Raw genomic sequence first — 18073 nt, 5'->3', positions numbered from 1 at the left:
TGAGGGAAGTCAGAGTCACATTTCTGCCTAATTCTTTGTTATTTTAATCATCTCAAATGTAAAAATATAATTCATACAGGTGAAAATGCACCTCCAAGCCCAACTGAAAGGTTAGAAATAAAAAGCTTAAACGTCCTCTCACATCCCGACTCTTGGGAGCCACCTTCCTTTCTTGTACTATATTTGTTGTCGTTTTAGTTTTTTATTTATGCGACTTTCGTAACCGTGAATAATATTCTCCTACTCTGTTGCTAGGCTTATTCATGTTAATGGTATCTATTGGACTGGGGCACCTGGGTGGCTCAGTTGGCTGAGCGTCCAACCTCAGCCCTAGTCATGATCTCCTGGGTCACAAGTTCGAGCCCAGCGTTGGGCTCTGTGCTGATAGCTCAGAGACTGAAGCCTGCTTCTGATTCTGTCTCCCTCTGTCCCTCCCCTGCTCACGCTCTCTTTCTCTCTCAAAAATAAGTTTTAAAAAACATTAAAAAAAAAAAAGTATCTATTCACTCCCTGCTGTGGTGATTGTATTACCTGTGTTCCTTTCTCCCCCCGCCCAGCCAGTTTTTCTTTTTTGTATTTATTTTGTTCTTGTTTCTATCGAACGCTATCACGGCTTTGAATAATAGTCTTAAATGTCCATCTCTCCCTTAGTTTGATCGCTTGACTCTCTGTGTGAAATGAATAGCGCCCCCTCCCGGCTGCTGCCCTTCCCCCAGCGTCTCACCTTTTGCTTTTGCTTTAAGGTTTGTAGCACGTCCGCCCCAGCCTGTAAAGATAATTCAGTTTGCCATACTTTGCCTGTAGATTGATTCTTAACATTAAAACCATATGACATTTATGACATTACAGCTATGTAAATATTTTCACTGAGGACCTAGGGATTTGATAGACATCACCGAGAGGGAAATGGAATCGGCCAGCCCTAAACCTGCACCACGTGAGGCCAGGAGAAGCTTTTGGGTCAGTGGAATACTCCAGTGCAGTTAGAGTGAGCGCGTTAGGTCTCTATATCAACATGGCTGTATCTCAGACACATAATGTTGAATTTAAAAATCAAGATAATGTTAATAGGAAGGAAACTGAGTGCCAGGCGTACGAGAACTCTCTGTACTAATCTTCAATTTTTTTTCTATACATCTAAAACTCATAAAAAATAAGGTCTACTATTTTTAGACCTTAAATAAGGGACACCTGGGTGGCTCAGGCTCGATTGGACGTGGGACTTCGGCTCAGGTCATGATCTCACTGTTCATGGGTTCGAGCCGGCGTCGGGGCTCTGTGCCGACAGCTCAGAGCCTGGAGCCTGCTTCAGATTCTGTGTCTTCCTCTCTCTCTGCCCCTCCCCCGTTCGTGCTCTGTCTCTCAAAAATGAATGAACATTAAAATTGAAAAAAAATTAAAATGTCAAAAATAAGGTCTACTACAAAAAATAAAAGAAAAGAAAAAAAGAATGTGTCGTGTGATCCATACCGAAAACTGTCATGATCTGGCTGTTAGAGTCACAGACGATGTAGGAGTTGAGACTGGATGTCACTAATTACATCCGACTACCACTCAAAAAGAAATGATTTTTAAGTGAAAAGACCTCCCACTATGGAATGCTCCAGTCCTGACAGTAGAGACTTGACCTTGAAACAATGTAAAGTGTCGATTTAATGGTGTGAGCTTTCCTTGCCTCTTTCTTTACTATGTCAGCTTTTACCTCATGTTTTTCAAATCCACAGTGATCTATAACTTGAAACTATAGAAATCAGTATTCAGGGCAGAAAACAGAAACCACTCTTGGTATCTGAAGCATAAGGAGGCGTTGGGTGTTTACCAGGTGGCTGGAGGGGTGGCAGGAGTGCACTCTGGGCTGGGCTCAGGGACACCACCGCTAGAGCTGGCTAAAAACACAGCATGGTGGTGGCGAGCCAAGACTGGGACAGAGCACGGCAGCTGCTGCCACGGCCCCCCAACATTCGCAACACTGGAGGCCAGACATGGACACGGAAAAACCCAGCGGCTCTCCCACTGAGCTTGTGAGCAGTAATGACCCAAGGAAGACGACAGTGGCCTCTGCCTGTCATCTGCCTTCCGGATCTTGCACGGTGGCAACCAGTGCTGGAAACTAATCCACACTTGGAGCACTTAGCTGTAAGGGATTCTGGGAAATAATTGTCAGCTTTCCTTCCTCTGCAGGATAAGAAGGCACACCGGCAGGTGGGAACAGATGCAGAGTGAATCAGTCCACTTTGTCCTCCACTGTATTTTTAATTATTTTTCACCTACTTGATCTGCTTCTAAGCAGCTACTAAGCACCTGCTTGATCTGTTTTTAAATCTCACGCTATTATCATGGACTTGTAGATTTCTCCTCTACTTCAGTGAGTTCCTGCTTTATATATCGCAAACGCTTAATTAGGTATGTACACGTTCATTTATTTTTACATCTTTTTGGTAGGTTAGGATTTTCATCCGTGCCAAATGTTCTTTCTTGTGATCGGTGTTCTGTTGCTTTAATTCGTTTACTAGTTCGTTCATCTATTAGAAGTAATAAATTCTTTATTATCATAATTATTCATTTACTGTTTGCTTATATTTATTAGTACCTTGCTTCTTTGTGGTCACTATTTGCTTGGTATAATCTTTCTATCCTTTTCTTTTTCTTTTTTTAAGTTTTTTGAATTTACATCCAAGTTAGTTAGCATATAGTGCAATAATGATTTCAGGAGTAGTATAACACCCAGTGTTCGTCCCAACAAGTGTCCTCCCTAATGCCCGTTGCCCATTTAGCCCATCCCCCCCACCCAACACCCCTCTGGCAACCCTCAGTTTGTTCTCTGTATTTAAGAGTCTCTTATGTCTTATCCCCTTCCCTGTTTTTATATTATTTTTGCTTCCCTTCCCTTATGTTCATCTGTCTTGTATCTTAAATTCTCTATCCTTTTATTTTCAACCTGTATGCGGTTTAGCTTTTCACCACACCTCTTGTGCATGACATAGCTAGTCTTTAGAATTCCAATCAGAGCGTCTCTGTCTTTCATCGATGTGTTTAATCTAATCATATTCTTGGGATTACTAATATAGTTGGTCTTATTTCTGCCGCTGCTTTCTACACTTATAACAAATTCTCTGCTTCCTTTGTATTCCTCTTCGTCTTATTTAGGATTTTATTTTATTTATTTTTAACGTTTATTTATTTTTGAGAAAGAGAGAGACAGAGTGTGAGCAGGGGAGGGGCAGAGAGAGAGGAAGACAGAATCGGAAGCAGGCTCCAGGCTCTGAGCTGTCAGCACAGAGCCTGACGCGGGGCTCGAACCCACAGACCACGAGATCATGACCTGAGCCAAAGTCGGACACTTAACTGACTGAGCCACCCCAGGCGCCCTAGGATTTATCAAATCACATTTACCCCTTTTATTTTCCTCAAAAGAAAAAAAACGTCCTATTTCTAATCTTCAACAGTGACCCTTAAACTTATAACGTGTATACTTTAGTTTCTTCCAGTCCAGTTTGCTAGGCCTCTGCCAGAGCCCTGCCGGGACACCCCTAGATGTGGCTGCACCTCTAAGACCTGGTTGTTGCTGAAGTTACTAGATTTCCCGTGCCCCTGGGCTCCCAGCAGCTCAGGCCACGTCCAGGCCATGTCCTCATTCCCATCCTGCCAGGTTGTGGACAGACAGCCAGGAATGGACCCGAGCTGTGGCTACTGCAGGCAAGCACGCTCGTGTTTATGAAAAGCAGAACTTTTTCAAGGCTGCCAGGGGCCCCTGGCACCCTGACCAAGGCTGCTGATGGACACACATCAGATCGATGTGACTTATCGCTGTTGATGTTGACTCCGATCATCTGGCTGGGTCATGTTTGCCAGGTTTCTCCTCTGAAAAGGCCACTCTGCCCCCCAACTGTACTCTTAGGAAGGAAGTCACTGTGTGCAGCCCACGCTCAAGCAGTGGGGAGCTGGGCACCATTTCCCTGAGGGTGGAATTTCTATATAAATTATTTGGGATTCCGCATGGGAGATTTGTCTCCTCGCAATCATTTATTTATATCATTTATTCAATCATTTATTTATATCAGTATGGACTCATGGATATTTATTTTATACTTGGGTTACAACCCAATGCTGCCTTTTTTTTTTTTTTTTTTTTTTTTTAAGGAGAGAGAGAGCACGAGTGGGGAGAGAAGCAGAGGGAGAGAGAGAATCCCAAGCAGGCTCCACCCTCAACACACAGTCTGACACAGGGCTTGATCCTATGACCCTGGGATCGTGACCTGAGCCAAAAATCAAAAGTCGGACACTCAACCGCCTGAGCAACCCAGGTGCCCCCAGTGCTGCTTTATGTATTTTGTTGGTCAAACTGTTCCAGCTGTGGCCACTGGGAGTTCTTCTAGTTGGGTCCTGTGTCTCTTAACATTTTGACATATCTCTATTATTGTGTGTGGCGGGCAGGGGGTGGAGGGAGGTATATTTCCCACCTCTTTGGAGACTTTGCAACCCTACTGATGTCAGATGTCAGATGTAGCTGGGACCCAGACTGACCCCCTCCTTCACTCACCCCTGCCGCTTGCCATAGGGCCTTCGAACCCTGAGCCCTGGCTGCACCTCTGATTGTGCCACTGGACACACTGAACTTGAGACCCTGCCTTTTCTTCCTTCTCCTAGCCACTGCCCTGAGAAACAATGCCCTCTCCCTTGGCTGAGTCTTTCTGCCAGTTCCGGCCCCAGAAAAGCTTTGTAACCTTAGTAACATAAATGCTATCCTCAATGTGTGAGAATAAACTTATTTAAAGGACAAAATAAAACAAAAAAAAATCTTCGTCTCTGTTATCTTTGAAACCTACCTTATCGTCTCTGTTCCTGAGACTTCAGATAAATGTCCTTTTGCCTGAGACTGTTACGGTTTCACACCCTCCTCTCTGGCCAGTGTAGCACCAAGGTCTCTGGAGATTCCAATCCTAGTGGCCCTGAGCAGTCACTTGACCTCACAAAACCTCTGTTTCCTCTTCTGTAAAAGAGGGATAATGAAAGCCTTCCAATGGCCACCACTGTGTTTATTAGGTGATAACTTAGGAAAAGCACCTACTATGGGGCCTAACACACATAGCAGGTATTCAGCAAATGGCAGCTATTGTCACTACCGGCAGTGAGAATAGCCATTTGTCTCCCTCTCCCACGTCTCTTTCTCAAGTCCACCCCCTGCTCTGAAGCTCAGACATGACAAAGCCACTCTTCCACTCACGATCCCTCCAGGATCCAGAATATCGAAACTTCCCGGGATTGAAGATCTTACGGAATCTTGCCCTGCTCCAAGACTGGCCTCGTCTTCCTTCTCTGCCCAAATCCCACCAGACTGTTCACTGTGCCCTGAACAGGCCTCACTTTATACCTCCTTGCCTTTGCCTATGCTATTCCTTCTGCCCACAAGGCTCTTCCAGCCTTTCTCCCTCTGGAGACGCTCAGGTCGGGTTTCTGTTCTCAGTGACAGAAACCAACCAACCAATTGGGGCTTGTGGCTCCTTCCTGCCTCACAACACCTCCTGGTACCGTGATTGCTGCTGCCGCCTCTGCCCCCCACCCCCAGGGTGGGCAAACAGGGGCCTGTTTTATTGGACCGAGTGGTAAGGAGGAAAGCACGTGGGCTCAGAATCCCACAAACCTGGGTCTGACCTGCATTTGGATCCTGGCTCTGCAGTTTATCAGCTGCGTGGCCTCAAGCAAGTCCCCTAACCTCTTTGCGCCTTACTTTCCTTATTTATAAAATGATCATAATAGTAGTTATTCCATAGGAATGTTGTAAGATTTAAGTAGATAATCCATGTTAAGCACTTTGCATAATGCCCAGCACACAGAAAGCGCTTAATAAATGGTCCCGTTCTCTCATCTTATTAATATCAGGCAGCCAGGAGTCGCCTGCTCTGCCAGGCTCCATTTATTGATGGATTCAAGGCTAAAAATAGAGCTGCAGCTTTGGGGAGTAGGGCCTTCCAGAGCCAGGAATTGATGCCCTTGCTACTGCGGATGGGGAAGGAGCCTGCTTCTCCCTCCAGGGGCTCTCAGAGGAATATACATCTTGATGCCTTTCTCCCATTGATTCCAGGGCAGGCATGCAGAGGTCAGCCCAGCCCAGGCTGATGAGCTCTCCTAGCAGGGGGCTCTGTGATCCAACAGGCCGGCTTCTAACTCCAGCCCTGCCTTTGACTGGCTCTGTGACCTTGGGCAAGCAATGTTCCCTCTCTGAGGGTCATGATTCCTCTGTAGCCCGGAAAATAGACAATGGTAATAACAGAACTTGGAAGAACCAACAGCTTCCATGCACAGAGGCCCTGGGACTCTGCCTCATGATGTCCCCGCACCCCGGGCCTCGGTTTTCCTGTCTCTGAAATAGACACAGTAGCCCTCACCTTAGAAGGCTGTTGTGAGTACCTAGAGAGGTCACGGACAGCAGTCACTGACAGGAGGAACACCGGATGGGAACCAGAGTTATCTAATGGCCCAACATCTCCCTGTCACAGGGTACGGAGAGCAAAGACGGAAATTTATTTCAGCTGTGTGTAGCTATTGATCCACCAGCCTTGGAAAATGCAAAGAAATGCATCCAACAGAAAAACACCTCTCACCTTGCGCTGCTAACAGACTGGCCCTGCCAGTGCACAAAGCACTTCCGTGCCACTCACTTCCCCTGCCATCAGTTCAGTGCTCTTGGCGAGTCGTTTTGTCTCCCAGGACAAGACACTGATTTAATTAAAGCAGAGCCTGAATTGTGGGCAGGACCCCCATTTTCCCTTCTGCAGCTAATCTTAACGGTGACGTCAGAGGGCGTAAATCTGGCTTCCGGGGACACTGAACCAGCCTCCTTCACATAGATATGCAGGGCCTGGAGGGCCCACAACCCCAAGGCCACACACCCTGGATTGTTTCTTTCCTTCTTCCTTCCTGAGACAGGTGCAGTCAGGCTTTAGCCCCTTGCTTATTTCTGACCACGAGATGGGTACATAATTGTATGACAATACCATTAATCTGGGGCGCCTGGCTGGCTCAGTAGGAAGAGCAGGCGACTCTTGACCTCAGGGTTGTGAGTTCGAGCCCCACACTGGGTGTAGAGATTACATAGAAATAAAATCTTTTAAAAAATAAAAAGCAGACTAAAAATAAAAATACACAATCCCATCCCAGTACGTATCATCTCACAGTCCTCACAGAGGAGGACAGTACAGTACTCCCTACAAGAGATCAAGAGCCTTTGGCCAGGGCACCAGGTACAAAGGCTCTCATCCCAGTCTCCTATAATCTGTGCACCTGACAAAGAGGGAGGAGGTCTTAGTTTCCTCAGTGTGTATATTTACTTCTTTGCACATTCACAGTATTCTTGCTTGCACACAGCAGAGTCCATTCTGGCCAGTTTAAGTAGAAAGGGAATTTACTCAGGGATGTTAGCTTATCGGATGGTGAAGAAACAGACTCTAGATGCAGTTTTCAGGAGCGTGTCCAAGAAGCGCACAACCGATGTGGGAGCTGCTGCTGTCGTCACTGACTCCAGAGCCATACCGCCTTGGCCACCCCCCAGGCTAGCATGCAGCTGGCCCCACACAGAGCTCACTGCCCCCCCCCACGCCCCACCATTGGTATCTCAGATCGATCGGTGAGTGCGATTGGAGGGAAGTAGGTCACATGCCTGCACCTTCGCTTCAAGAGAGGCAGGCTTCTGCTTTGGGAAGGAGGAACTCAAGATATCCGGAATAATCAAAATGTAGAAAGAAATTTTAAAGGTCATTGGGCGAAGAGCAAATATTCAGTACAGCTTCTTTTTTGTCTATTTCCCCCACCTGGAACGTACACTCCATGGGGCAGATGTCTTGAATGTCTCGTTCTCGTTCACCTCTCTGTCCCCAGCACCTTACATGGAGCCTGTGGGGAATGGACAGACAAATAAAATGTGGGTCAGGAAAGAACCACCTGTACCTTGAGGCTATCGGCCAACTTGCAGTCTCTCAGGCGGCTGTAGCTCCATGCCTGGGGGAAATCTTCTCCTTCTTAAACCATACGATTCATGGATTCAGCAGGCTGCAATGGGATGCCCATTCCTTCACAGCCTCTTGCCTGATGGTGAAATTGTCTTCACCTTTCATGTCTCAGTTTTGACTCCCCTCTTCCTGGAGGCTTTCCTCGATGTGCAACTCCATCACTTATCACTGCCATGGTCAACCACCATCACCACTTTGCCCCAGGGAACGGGTTTGGTATGGAGGTTACAGTCTAAAAGGCTGACTTCAAATGCTGGCTTAGGCTCTCACTAGGTGTCAGAGCTTGAATAAGTCATGTTCGCCTTCTGAGAATTGTTCTCCTCATCTGTGAAGATCCTGAGGATCACTCTCCTTGTCTAAGTCACAGAGTTGTTGTGAGGTTTAAGCGAGATATTGTATGCAAGCTCTTCCACCCGGGGGCTGGGTGCAAGAGAGCTAGCTCGGTTTGCCTTTCCGGCTGCTGCCTTTGCAATCTTTATTATTCTAGCACTTACTGAGGCAACGCTATGGTTGTTTTCATGTCTGCACCCCCAACTTACCTGGAAATCAGGAACTGGGGTGTCCATTACTCCCCCGCTCCCTATCTCCCCATGTACCTGTCCTATGGACGGGGTGCTCACACAGGGCTTGCTGTATAAACAATTAGCTAAGTCAAAGAAATTACAAATGCAGAGACTTATAGACAAAACACCGAAATTCCATATATTAGAAAAATAACTATAATTTAAATGTCACCCAGGAGTGGGGAAAATGGCAAGTGGTTAACGTCTACCTTATGTAAGGGTTTCATACACACCGATGAAAAATGCCTGAGTTGCTAAGAGATACATCTGGACAAAGGTCACAAGCAAGTAATTCGAGCAAGGAAATAGAAGCAGTAAGTAAACATGGAAGAATATGCAACCTTCAACAGGAAATAGGAAATAAAAGTGAGATGCAAATGAAAACAACGATAATATGGAATATGTATTTCAATAGGAAATTGTGACACTGCAAAATGTCCAGTAGCAGAAGGGTCACATAAATAATGATACATTGATTCAATGGCATGATGTTCCGCCATTAAATAATTACAAGAACATGGACACAAGTGCTTATAATATAGTAAGTCTACAAGCAGACTGCAAAATTAGATTTAAAGCGTGATCACAAGGGTGCAAGATATTCATCTTGACTTGATGAAAACCTGGCAGAAAATACTAGAAAATGAAAACAGTCCCCTTGATAAAAAAAAAAAAGAGAGAGAGAGAGAGAGAATGCCCGCCATACACCAGACACTATGCCAAGGGCTTATTTCTACTAAACAAGAGTACAGAAAAGAGATAGAAGACCTCACAGAAACAAAAGAAAACAATCGAAGGAAATACAACAAGCTGTCAGGATTCAGGAAAATGGTATCGCAGAAATAAAAGTCAATGTGAAAGTAGCACCGAAGAAAACAGACTCTTCTGAAATACGACTAGGGACAGAGTGGTTAGAAATGAGGAATGTGAGGGGTGCCTTGGTGGCTCAGTCGGTTGAGCGTCCGACGTCGGCTCAGGTCATGATCTCGTGGTTCACGAGTTCGAGCCCTGCATCGGGCTCTGTGCTGACAGCTCGGAGCCTGGAGCCTGCTTCGGATTCTGTGTCTCCTTTCTCCCTCTCTCTCTCCCCCTCCCCTGCTCACACACACACACTCTCACTCTCAAAAATAATAAACATTAAGAAAAAACTTAAAAAAAAAAAGAAATGAGGAGTGTGAGAAAGACAAAATGGAAAGATTTTTCTTAAGCTTAAATGATGAGAGAACATGACAGAGACCATATACACATAACAGAAAAAATTAAAAACAAAAAAAACCAGCATCAAACAAATATCCTAAGATAGAAGAAAATGTTTTTTAAAAAAAGGAGACAGTGAAAAGTTAATGAGACCCAGGAAAATGGATTCATAATGATCAATACCAAGTATGTCCTAATAAGGGTATTAGATCTCAAAGTTATAAATAATAATAATAATCCTTTGGGCAACTTGACAAAAGGCAACTAGTCACTTACAAGTGGGGGCATATCAGGCTGGCCTCTGACTTCTTCATGGCAGCATCCAGCATTAGAACTCAATAGAGCACCACCTACAAAGTCAGCAAGGAAAGAAAGTGTGACTCAAGAATTTTATTTTGAGCCAAACTGCTGATCAAGTATAAAGCAGAAGACAACATTTTTGAACATGTGTGGGAGTTTGGAGGCTGAAGCAAAAGCACAGTCTGGATTTATTGGAAGAACAGGACTTTTTTTTTTTTTTTTCTCCTTTTGGTGACCTAAAGGCTTAGTCATAGTTTCATTTATCTGTTTATTCAACAGACACTTACAGACCCTCGTATGTGTTGGGACCTGTGTCCCAGACTATAAACGAATCTTGCATCAAGGGCGAGAGAGGGTGGAAGGAAAGTTTCCTTGAAGAGGTGAGTTGGCCTTTGAAAGATAAGTGGGAGTACATAAAGGAAAGGGTATTCCAGGCAAGGAGAAGAGCCGGCAGGAATGAGGAACGGAACAGATATTCTGAGACAGACTTTAAGATCTCATCAAAACTGCGTTCTGGAATGTCCAGACGTCTGGAATGGGATCAGTGGGTAAATCCTAAAGACTCAGGATTGGGAAAGAGTAAGAGGCCTTGAATGCTGGGCTTTTCAAAGGCTTAAACTTCATCCCACAGGGACTGTGGACTCTTGGAATGGTTGAAGCATGAAAACCACTGTTTAGTCGCAGAAGAAGAAGATCAGAGGTTCCACGAGGATTCAGATTTCACTATTCCCACAGCTGCTTAAGCTAGCATTCATACTTGATGATACACATTCGAGCCATTCCCTTGAAAGTCAGGAACAAAGCAAGGTTGCCCACTAACACCACTTTTGCTCACTGTCGCATTGGAAGTTCTGACCGGCACAGAAAGACACAAAAAAGAAATTAAAAGGGTAAGGATTACTGTACTGTATCTAAATACCCTTCATCGCTGAGTCAAGGAGTGTGCTTGTATATTTCCTTCCTTCTGCATCTTTATGTTTTTCCTGGAGTTTTAAGTGGTCTTTCCTTCGCTCTCACACTATTTGCCTTTATTACTGAGGGCAGAATCTTTCCAACAACTTGGTAAGGTCGGTTTTCTTATCCCCATTCTATCGATGGAGAAGGAGGCTGTGAGGAGTTGACGAATACCACACAGCACATAGCACACAGCACACAGTGGAGATGGGACTCTTATCTGTCTGGGCTGGATGACCCTGTCAGCCCTAGGCTGGCCCTATACGAAGAGACACAGTACGTGTCTGGGAGACGGTGGTGTAGTGAGGGTATGTCTCCATTATTTGAACTTCACCAAGTTCAGAAAGGGGAGGACAGTGTAGAAAATCCCAAGAGGCATCTAATTAATGAAAAGTCTATGAAATGATGCTCAGAGGGCTAGTCACTTTTGTCAATATTCAACTCCCCAAAGAGGCTAAGCAACCTGCCCCCTGCAGCAGGACTTTTGCACGTTCCACCCAACATCCAAGCATATTCCAGATACACCTCTTGTGTCTGGCTCTTCCTCACCCTTCAGGTCACCCCATTCTTTCCCCTCCTCAGAAAGCACCCACGCACACACCAGATACTCTTCATCTCTACTTCCCCGGATTGCTCAAGGTTTTTGTTACCAAGTCAGGCTCCTTCCTCCCTGAGTGAGGATGCTTCTTGAAGGCTCCCTCAGGCCTGGGGTGCCCATCCCACCAGATCATCAGATTACCCCATTCCTACCGAGGTCACCATCCCTAGTACCTGTAGAATGAAGGAAAATAAAGCACTTGAGGGGAGGCACGTGGGTGGTTTAGTCGGTTGAGGGTCCAACTCTTAATTTTGGCTTGGGTCGTGGTCCCAGGTTCGTGGGATTGAGCCTCCCATCCAGCTCTGCGGTGAGCATGGAGCCTGCTTAAGATTCTCTGTCTCTCCCTCTGCCTCTCTCCCCTTCTCTCACTCTCTAAAATAAAATAAAAGAGAATAAAATAAAATAAAATAAAATAAAATGCACCTGGAATATTCCGTATTATTTTGCACCTGGAAGCAGAGGACTTCCTTTTGAGCTCAAGTGAGAACCCCTCAGCGGCTCCCTCATCTTCTAAGCCCCCACACCTAATCATCTACTTAGTACATTTCTTGAGCACTTCTCATGTGCCAGGCCTGGGCCAAGCACCGGGTATACAGCCCAGATAGGTCACTCACTACACGAAGGCCCCCCAGCTGACAGACAAGTGGGGCCAAGATCCAGCCCGGGGACCAGCCACCAGACTGTGGGCTCACAAAGCTGTGTCTGCTCAACAGGGTGCCTTTTCCTACTTCCTTCAAAAGCAATGGATGTACCTGAAGCAGCCCTGCACGTCACCGAGTTAGATCGATATGATGCCCGCCCACGTGCAGTTACGGTTCAGGGGTGGGGGACAGACAGATAATTAAACTAAATATGTAGTTAGAATTCACTCCTATTTTGCTGGTGAGGACACCGGGTTCCTGAGAAGCAAAGTCAGTGGCCCAAGGCCACTCCACTAGTGAATGACAGAGAAGGGTTCAAACGCCTGGCTCCTGGCTCCAGAGCCACAATCTGCCCAGCAGGATGAAAGAGGCATTTGGGATACATCGGCATTCATGGGGAGCATCAGCCCTAACCTTTATCATCTCAGCTTCTCCCTCTTCCTGACCACACAGGTGATAAAACTGGCTTTCCCTGATCCTGAAGGGCCCTCCTCTTGACCTTGCCAGCCTTTTCGGCTCGGCTCACTTGGATACACCTGCTCCCTATTGCAGAGGGTTGTAATGAAAAGACATTTTTTACTTCCTGACTCATGTGTCTTTCGGACCTAGTCATTCGTCCCAGGGGCTGGGCTGGGGACAGACCTGAGTGACAGCCCCTGTGCTCTACTCATGATTCCGTTCACAGCGGCAACTAAAGCCATAATATAGCTAGGAATAAGCCGATATGAATAAAATTATAAAACTTTACTGAAGGACATAAAAAAAAAAAAAAGATCTGAATAAATGGAGAGCCACACCATGTTCACGGATGGAAGAGCTCGGGGTTATAAAGATGTCCGTTCTCCCCAAAGTAATCTATAAATTGAACGCAATTTCAATCAAAATATCAAAGGTACCTTGTATGGAATTTGACAATCTGATTCTTGAGTCTAACAGGAAGAAAAAATACACAAGAATAGAATATCCAAAAAAAATTTTTTTTAGAATTTTTTATTGTAGTAAAATCTACATAACATGAAATTTACCATTTTAACCGTTTGTAAGTATACAGCTCAGTGGCATTGAGTACACTCAGAGCTGCGCCCCCAACACCACCATCCATCTCCACGACTCTTTCATCTTCCCAAACTGAAACTCTGTCCCCATTAACACTAACTCCCTGGGGCACCTGCGTGGCTCAGTCGGTTGAGCGTCCAACTTCCGCTCAGGTCACGGGTCTCATGGTTCGTGAGTTCGAGCCCCGCGTCGGGCTCTGTGCTGACGGCTGGGAGCCTGGAACCTGCTTCGGATTCTGTGTGTGTCTCTCTCTCTGCCCCTCCCCCTCATGCCCACGCGTGTTCTCTCTCTCTGTCTCTCAAAAATAAATAAACATTTAAAAAGCAAACCAAAACCCCACTAACTCCGCATTCGCTCTTTCTCCACAGGAAAAACTAATTTTAATGAATAAAAATGAGGGGGGACTATCAAGCCTGAAATAAAAATACTTATAAAACAAGAGTTTTATTTCTTTATTTCCTTCCTTCTCTCCTTCATTTATTTCTTTATTTCCTTCCTTCTCTCCTTCGTTATCTATGTATCCATCTATCTATATTATGTGTAGCATTTCAAATCCGCGAAGAAAATATAGGCGATTTAATTAATGGCACTAGGACAAATGACTCCGATTTGAAAGATGGAAAATTTGAACTCCGCCTTACACCAGACACACATACAAAGTACCTTTGATTTCAAGAGCTGAATGTAAAAAAACAAAACCCCATAAAAGCTTTAGAAGACATGTAGGAAAGGTGGAAAGATTTGACTACGTTTCGCTTCAGAATGACAGAGACTGCATGAGCCAAGTTAAAAGACAAGTAACAGACCCGGGGAAACAAATCCGCCATAGACAGGCAGGAATGCAGCTAGTACATATCTCAAAATAACAATTTTGCTTTTATTTTTTCGACTTCCTCATGTCAATCAAAGGTTCCACTCTACCCCCAGGAGAATTAGTGCTTTCATAGCAGGAACATAAAGAAAGAGAAACAGCCTGCGTTCAGATGTCATTGTTTTTGAACTTCCCAGATCATCAGAAACCACACTTTGGAAGGCAGAGGCTTTCATTTGCAAGAGGCTGCTTTTGCCAAAGAAAAGTGCTTTCGAAAATCAAAAAAGGTAGATCCTGAAGGAAGCTGAAGATAGAGTTTATACCTTAGCTATAGATTGAAAGAGGACAGAAAAGACCCAGACCATGTGCCGCCTGGGGAAGTCAGTGGGGTCACTGGGATGGGAGAAAGGAAGGGAGTGGGATCGGACAGGGCCTCGGAAGAGGTCAAGGGGGACTGAGATGAAGGAACCAGACCTGTGGGGCCACAAGGAGGGGAAAACAGTCAGTGCCCAGAGACCGCTAAGCCCTCCGTCATTACTAACAGGGAGCTTTGTCAGGGGGCTGGGCCTTCACCGACAGATCCTCTGTGGTCACTTAGGTGGGTGCCCCAGGCCACTTTGGCCACTGGGCTCTTCACTGTCCAGCCAGGGCCTTCACTAACAGTTGTCTGGAGTGCTCAAAAGGAGCGATGCCCAGCCCTGTCCTGAGACTTTGCTGAGGAGCTCCATCCACACTCACCCCTATCAATGTCACCCTTTTCTAAATGGCCTAGGACTCTTATCAGCCTCCTAAACCAGAGGGTGGGATCTTTGACACCCATAGAAGAGGCGGTACTATGGAAGTGCAGACCCCTTGCAACCTGTACTTGCTAGAACGAGATAACGGTAAAATCTGCTTTGGCTAAACAGATCCACAAGACATAAAGAACTCTTATAAATCAATAAAAAAATAGACCGATAATGCAATACAAAAAATGGGCAAAGAATATGAAAAATAAAATGCACAGAAGACATACAAACCTCTAACAAAGTGTATGAAAAGAAAAATACGGGGTTGGTTTTTTTTTTTAAGTTTATTTATTTATTTTGAGAGAGAGAGCATGGGGAGAGGAGCAAAGAGAGAGAATCCCACACAGCCTCCGGGCTGGCAGCTGGGAGCCCAGCTCGGGGCTTGAACTCAGCAACTGTGAGATCACAGCCGAAATCAAGAGTGGGACGCTTCACTCACTGAGCCAACCAGGCGCCCCTCGGTAGAAATGTTAAATATGCACACCTTTAAGCCCAGCAATCCTCCTTCAACCAAAATGTCCCTCCAGGCAATGAGAGAATCTTGGGTAAAGGGTGTCTGCCCAACAGGAGTGCAGTAGGGTTGTTTCCCAACATTGCGGTTAGAGTGAAAAATTGGGTAATAGACTGGGAGTGCAGCTGGGGGGGTGCTGCCTTTTAGGGAAGGCGGACATGATAGGCTTGACTGACGATCCATGGGGACTTGGGAGAAGACATTCTAGGCACCAGGAATAGCTGATGTGAAGGCCCCCAAGCTGCATCGGCAGGAAAGGGAAGCTGCCATTGTGGCTGGAGCAGAGAGATGGGCAGACGGGAGAGGTCTCTTGAAGGAGGGCACACCGGGCACCCGTGGGAGGTGGCATGGGTAGGCAGGTCATGTAGGGCCTTGTAGGCCGCTGTAAAGGTGCTCTGATACTTGCTCTGAGGTTGGAAATCACTGGAGGGATTTGTCATTAAGATAAAAAAAAGAGCGGAATATAAGCTCAAAGTATAGCTTGAGAGGTTTAAAAACTCATTTTAAAATTACTAAAAGGAGGGGCGCCTGGGTGGCTCAGTCGGTTGAGCATCGGACTCTTGATTCGGGGCTCAGGTCGGGATCTCACGGTTGGTGGGGTTGAGCCCGGATGGGGCTTTGCGCTGACAGCACAGAGCCTGCTTGGGATTTTGTCTCCTTCTCTCTCTGCCCCCTCCACAGCCTCCCTTCCCCACCCCCACTCTCTATCTCTGTCTCAAAAATAAATAAATAAACATTAAAAACAAAACTGAAAGGAAATAACCAAAATTGACCACAGCTGCTGCTGAGTTAGAGTGACAGGGTTATTCTTTTTTTTTTCCCCCTCTCCAACTTTTAATGTCTCCTTATAGCATGTTTGTAAGAAAAAACCTTTTTCTAAGAGCTGTTTTTGTAAACCGGCTCTCGATGGGGAAACTACGAAGGAGGAGGAAGGACACAGAGAGCTGTGAAAGGTTGGCGGTGTTTCCAGGCCAAGATAGAGGCGGACCTGGAGGGAAGGGGGGGGGGGGGGGGCGCTGAGGCTGAAGCGGGAGGGAGACAGGCCCGGGAAGGAGAGAGGGGACACTGAGGCAGATGGAGGGAGGAGAGGTGGCCGCCAGGATGGCCCCCCAGCCACCTCCCCGCCAGGCCCTTCCCCCCCCCCTCCCCCTCCCCGCGCCTGACCGAGGCAGCTGAGCCTGAGCCGCATTCCAGCATCTCAGGAAGGCCCACGGCTGCCTGGACCGGATGGTCCTCAGCAGGGAAACAACATGATGGAACTTGAGCACCCGCGGGGGCCCACGTCTGGGAGGGGGACCGGCCCAACACAAACCCGCAGAGAAGCACGGCTGGGGCTGCCCGGCGCTTTCACGCCACACTCACGCATCGCACAGCATGTCTGTTACAGCCTGCACGCACAAATTCCCGCGCCTGCCTGCCGCGGGCTTGAGGTGGGGGGGGTGCCGGGGGCACCCCGGAGGGCAGCAGCCGCACCGCCAGCAGGAATTCTTTGGGAGCCCCTGTAGGAATCCCCCAAAACGCCTTCGGGGACTGGGGTTGCCCCTCCCACTTCCCCTCGCCCCCTCCCCCAACTCGAAGCAGCTGGGGAGACAGTTCGGTGCCCTTCCCCCTCCCCGCAGCAAAGGTTGCCCGCGTTTAGCTGGGTAAAGCCGCTCAGCCCTCCAGCTGGGAACAATTTAGACATGCAGGAAGCTGATGCCCGTGGGGCAACCCTTAACGGGGGAGGGGAGGGGAGGGGAGGGGGGCTGGAATCTCGGAAAAACACCTCGGCTGTCAGGCCCCAAGTGGAACAATTCCGAGGCCACGGCTCGTGGGTCCTCAGAGCGGCCCAGACGGAGCCCGGTTGCCCACAGGGGTAACCAACTCCGAGACCATCCTTGTGAAAGAAATCGTTTGTCCTGGAGAAGGTTCCCCCCCCCCCCCATTCTGGGTTTCTCTAGGTACTCCATTATTTACCTTGTTCCTCGTTACCCCTGATTTTCTAGAAATAGAAGTCGGCCCTAAGTTCAACTCTTCTGGCATGGCACCACCGCGGGGGGGTCTTGGTGCTTCACCAAATCCTCTTGGCTAATCCTGATAGCCACCTCCAGACAATCCCAGACCAATGCCCTTTTGAGGCTTGCACCCTGAGGGCGTTCTCTGGTCTGGAGAGTGGCTGGGGAGCTCCTGCCCCAGGAGCAGTCTGTGACCAGTGCCCGGTGGGAGCTGGTGGCTCCAGCCTCCTTGCCTCTGAAACGGGGGTTCCTGACACCTGTTTTGCAGTCTTTCAGGGGATCCCCAAAGGACCTGGGCCCCCTGGTGTGTGAGTGGTGGCCCCCCGCTCATCCATTCACTGTTCAGCGGTTTTCTTCTTTCCCTGCCTCGGTTCTCCACTCTCTTAAAGGTACTTTCTGGGATCATCTCTCAAGTGAACCGCTGGCACCCAAATCTTTTTCCTAGGGTGTGCTTTTGAGAGAATCCAAACTATGGCAGCCACTTCACGGGTGAGGCTGTGCACGTCATATGACATCACATCAGGAGACACACAGCAATTGCAAAGATGGACCTGTGGGCTCAGGCAGGCACAACCTGATTCCCTCCGTTATAAAATTCCCCATCAACTTTTCATATAATAGTTTCATCCATCGGTGATTATTGCCTAAATCCAT

At 47.1% G+C, this 18073-nt stretch overlaps 1 long non-coding RNA gene across 1 annotated transcript; it reads right to left on the bottom strand.

Annotated features, from left to right (window-relative positions):
- Positions 1 to 7544: 7544 nt before the first annotated feature.
- On the bottom strand, positions 7545 to 16899 carry LOC125172883 (uncharacterized). The gene is made up of 3 exons (XR_007154860.1): positions 16788 to 16899; positions 10043 to 10116; positions 7545 to 7890 (listed from the first exon to the last, which is right to left on the bottom strand). It is a non-coding gene; the product is annotated as an uncharacterized LOC125172883 (long non-coding RNA).
- Positions 16900 to 18073: the final 1174 nt, after the last annotated feature.

This window comes from Prionailurus viverrinus, chromosome C1 (genome assembly GCF_022837055.1).
Source record: "Prionailurus viverrinus isolate Anna chromosome C1, UM_Priviv_1.0, whole genome shotgun sequence".
Classification (NCBI taxonomy): Eukaryota; Metazoa; Chordata; class Mammalia; order Carnivora; family Felidae; genus Prionailurus; species Prionailurus viverrinus.
This window is presented reverse-complemented; position numbering and strand designations above follow the sequence as displayed.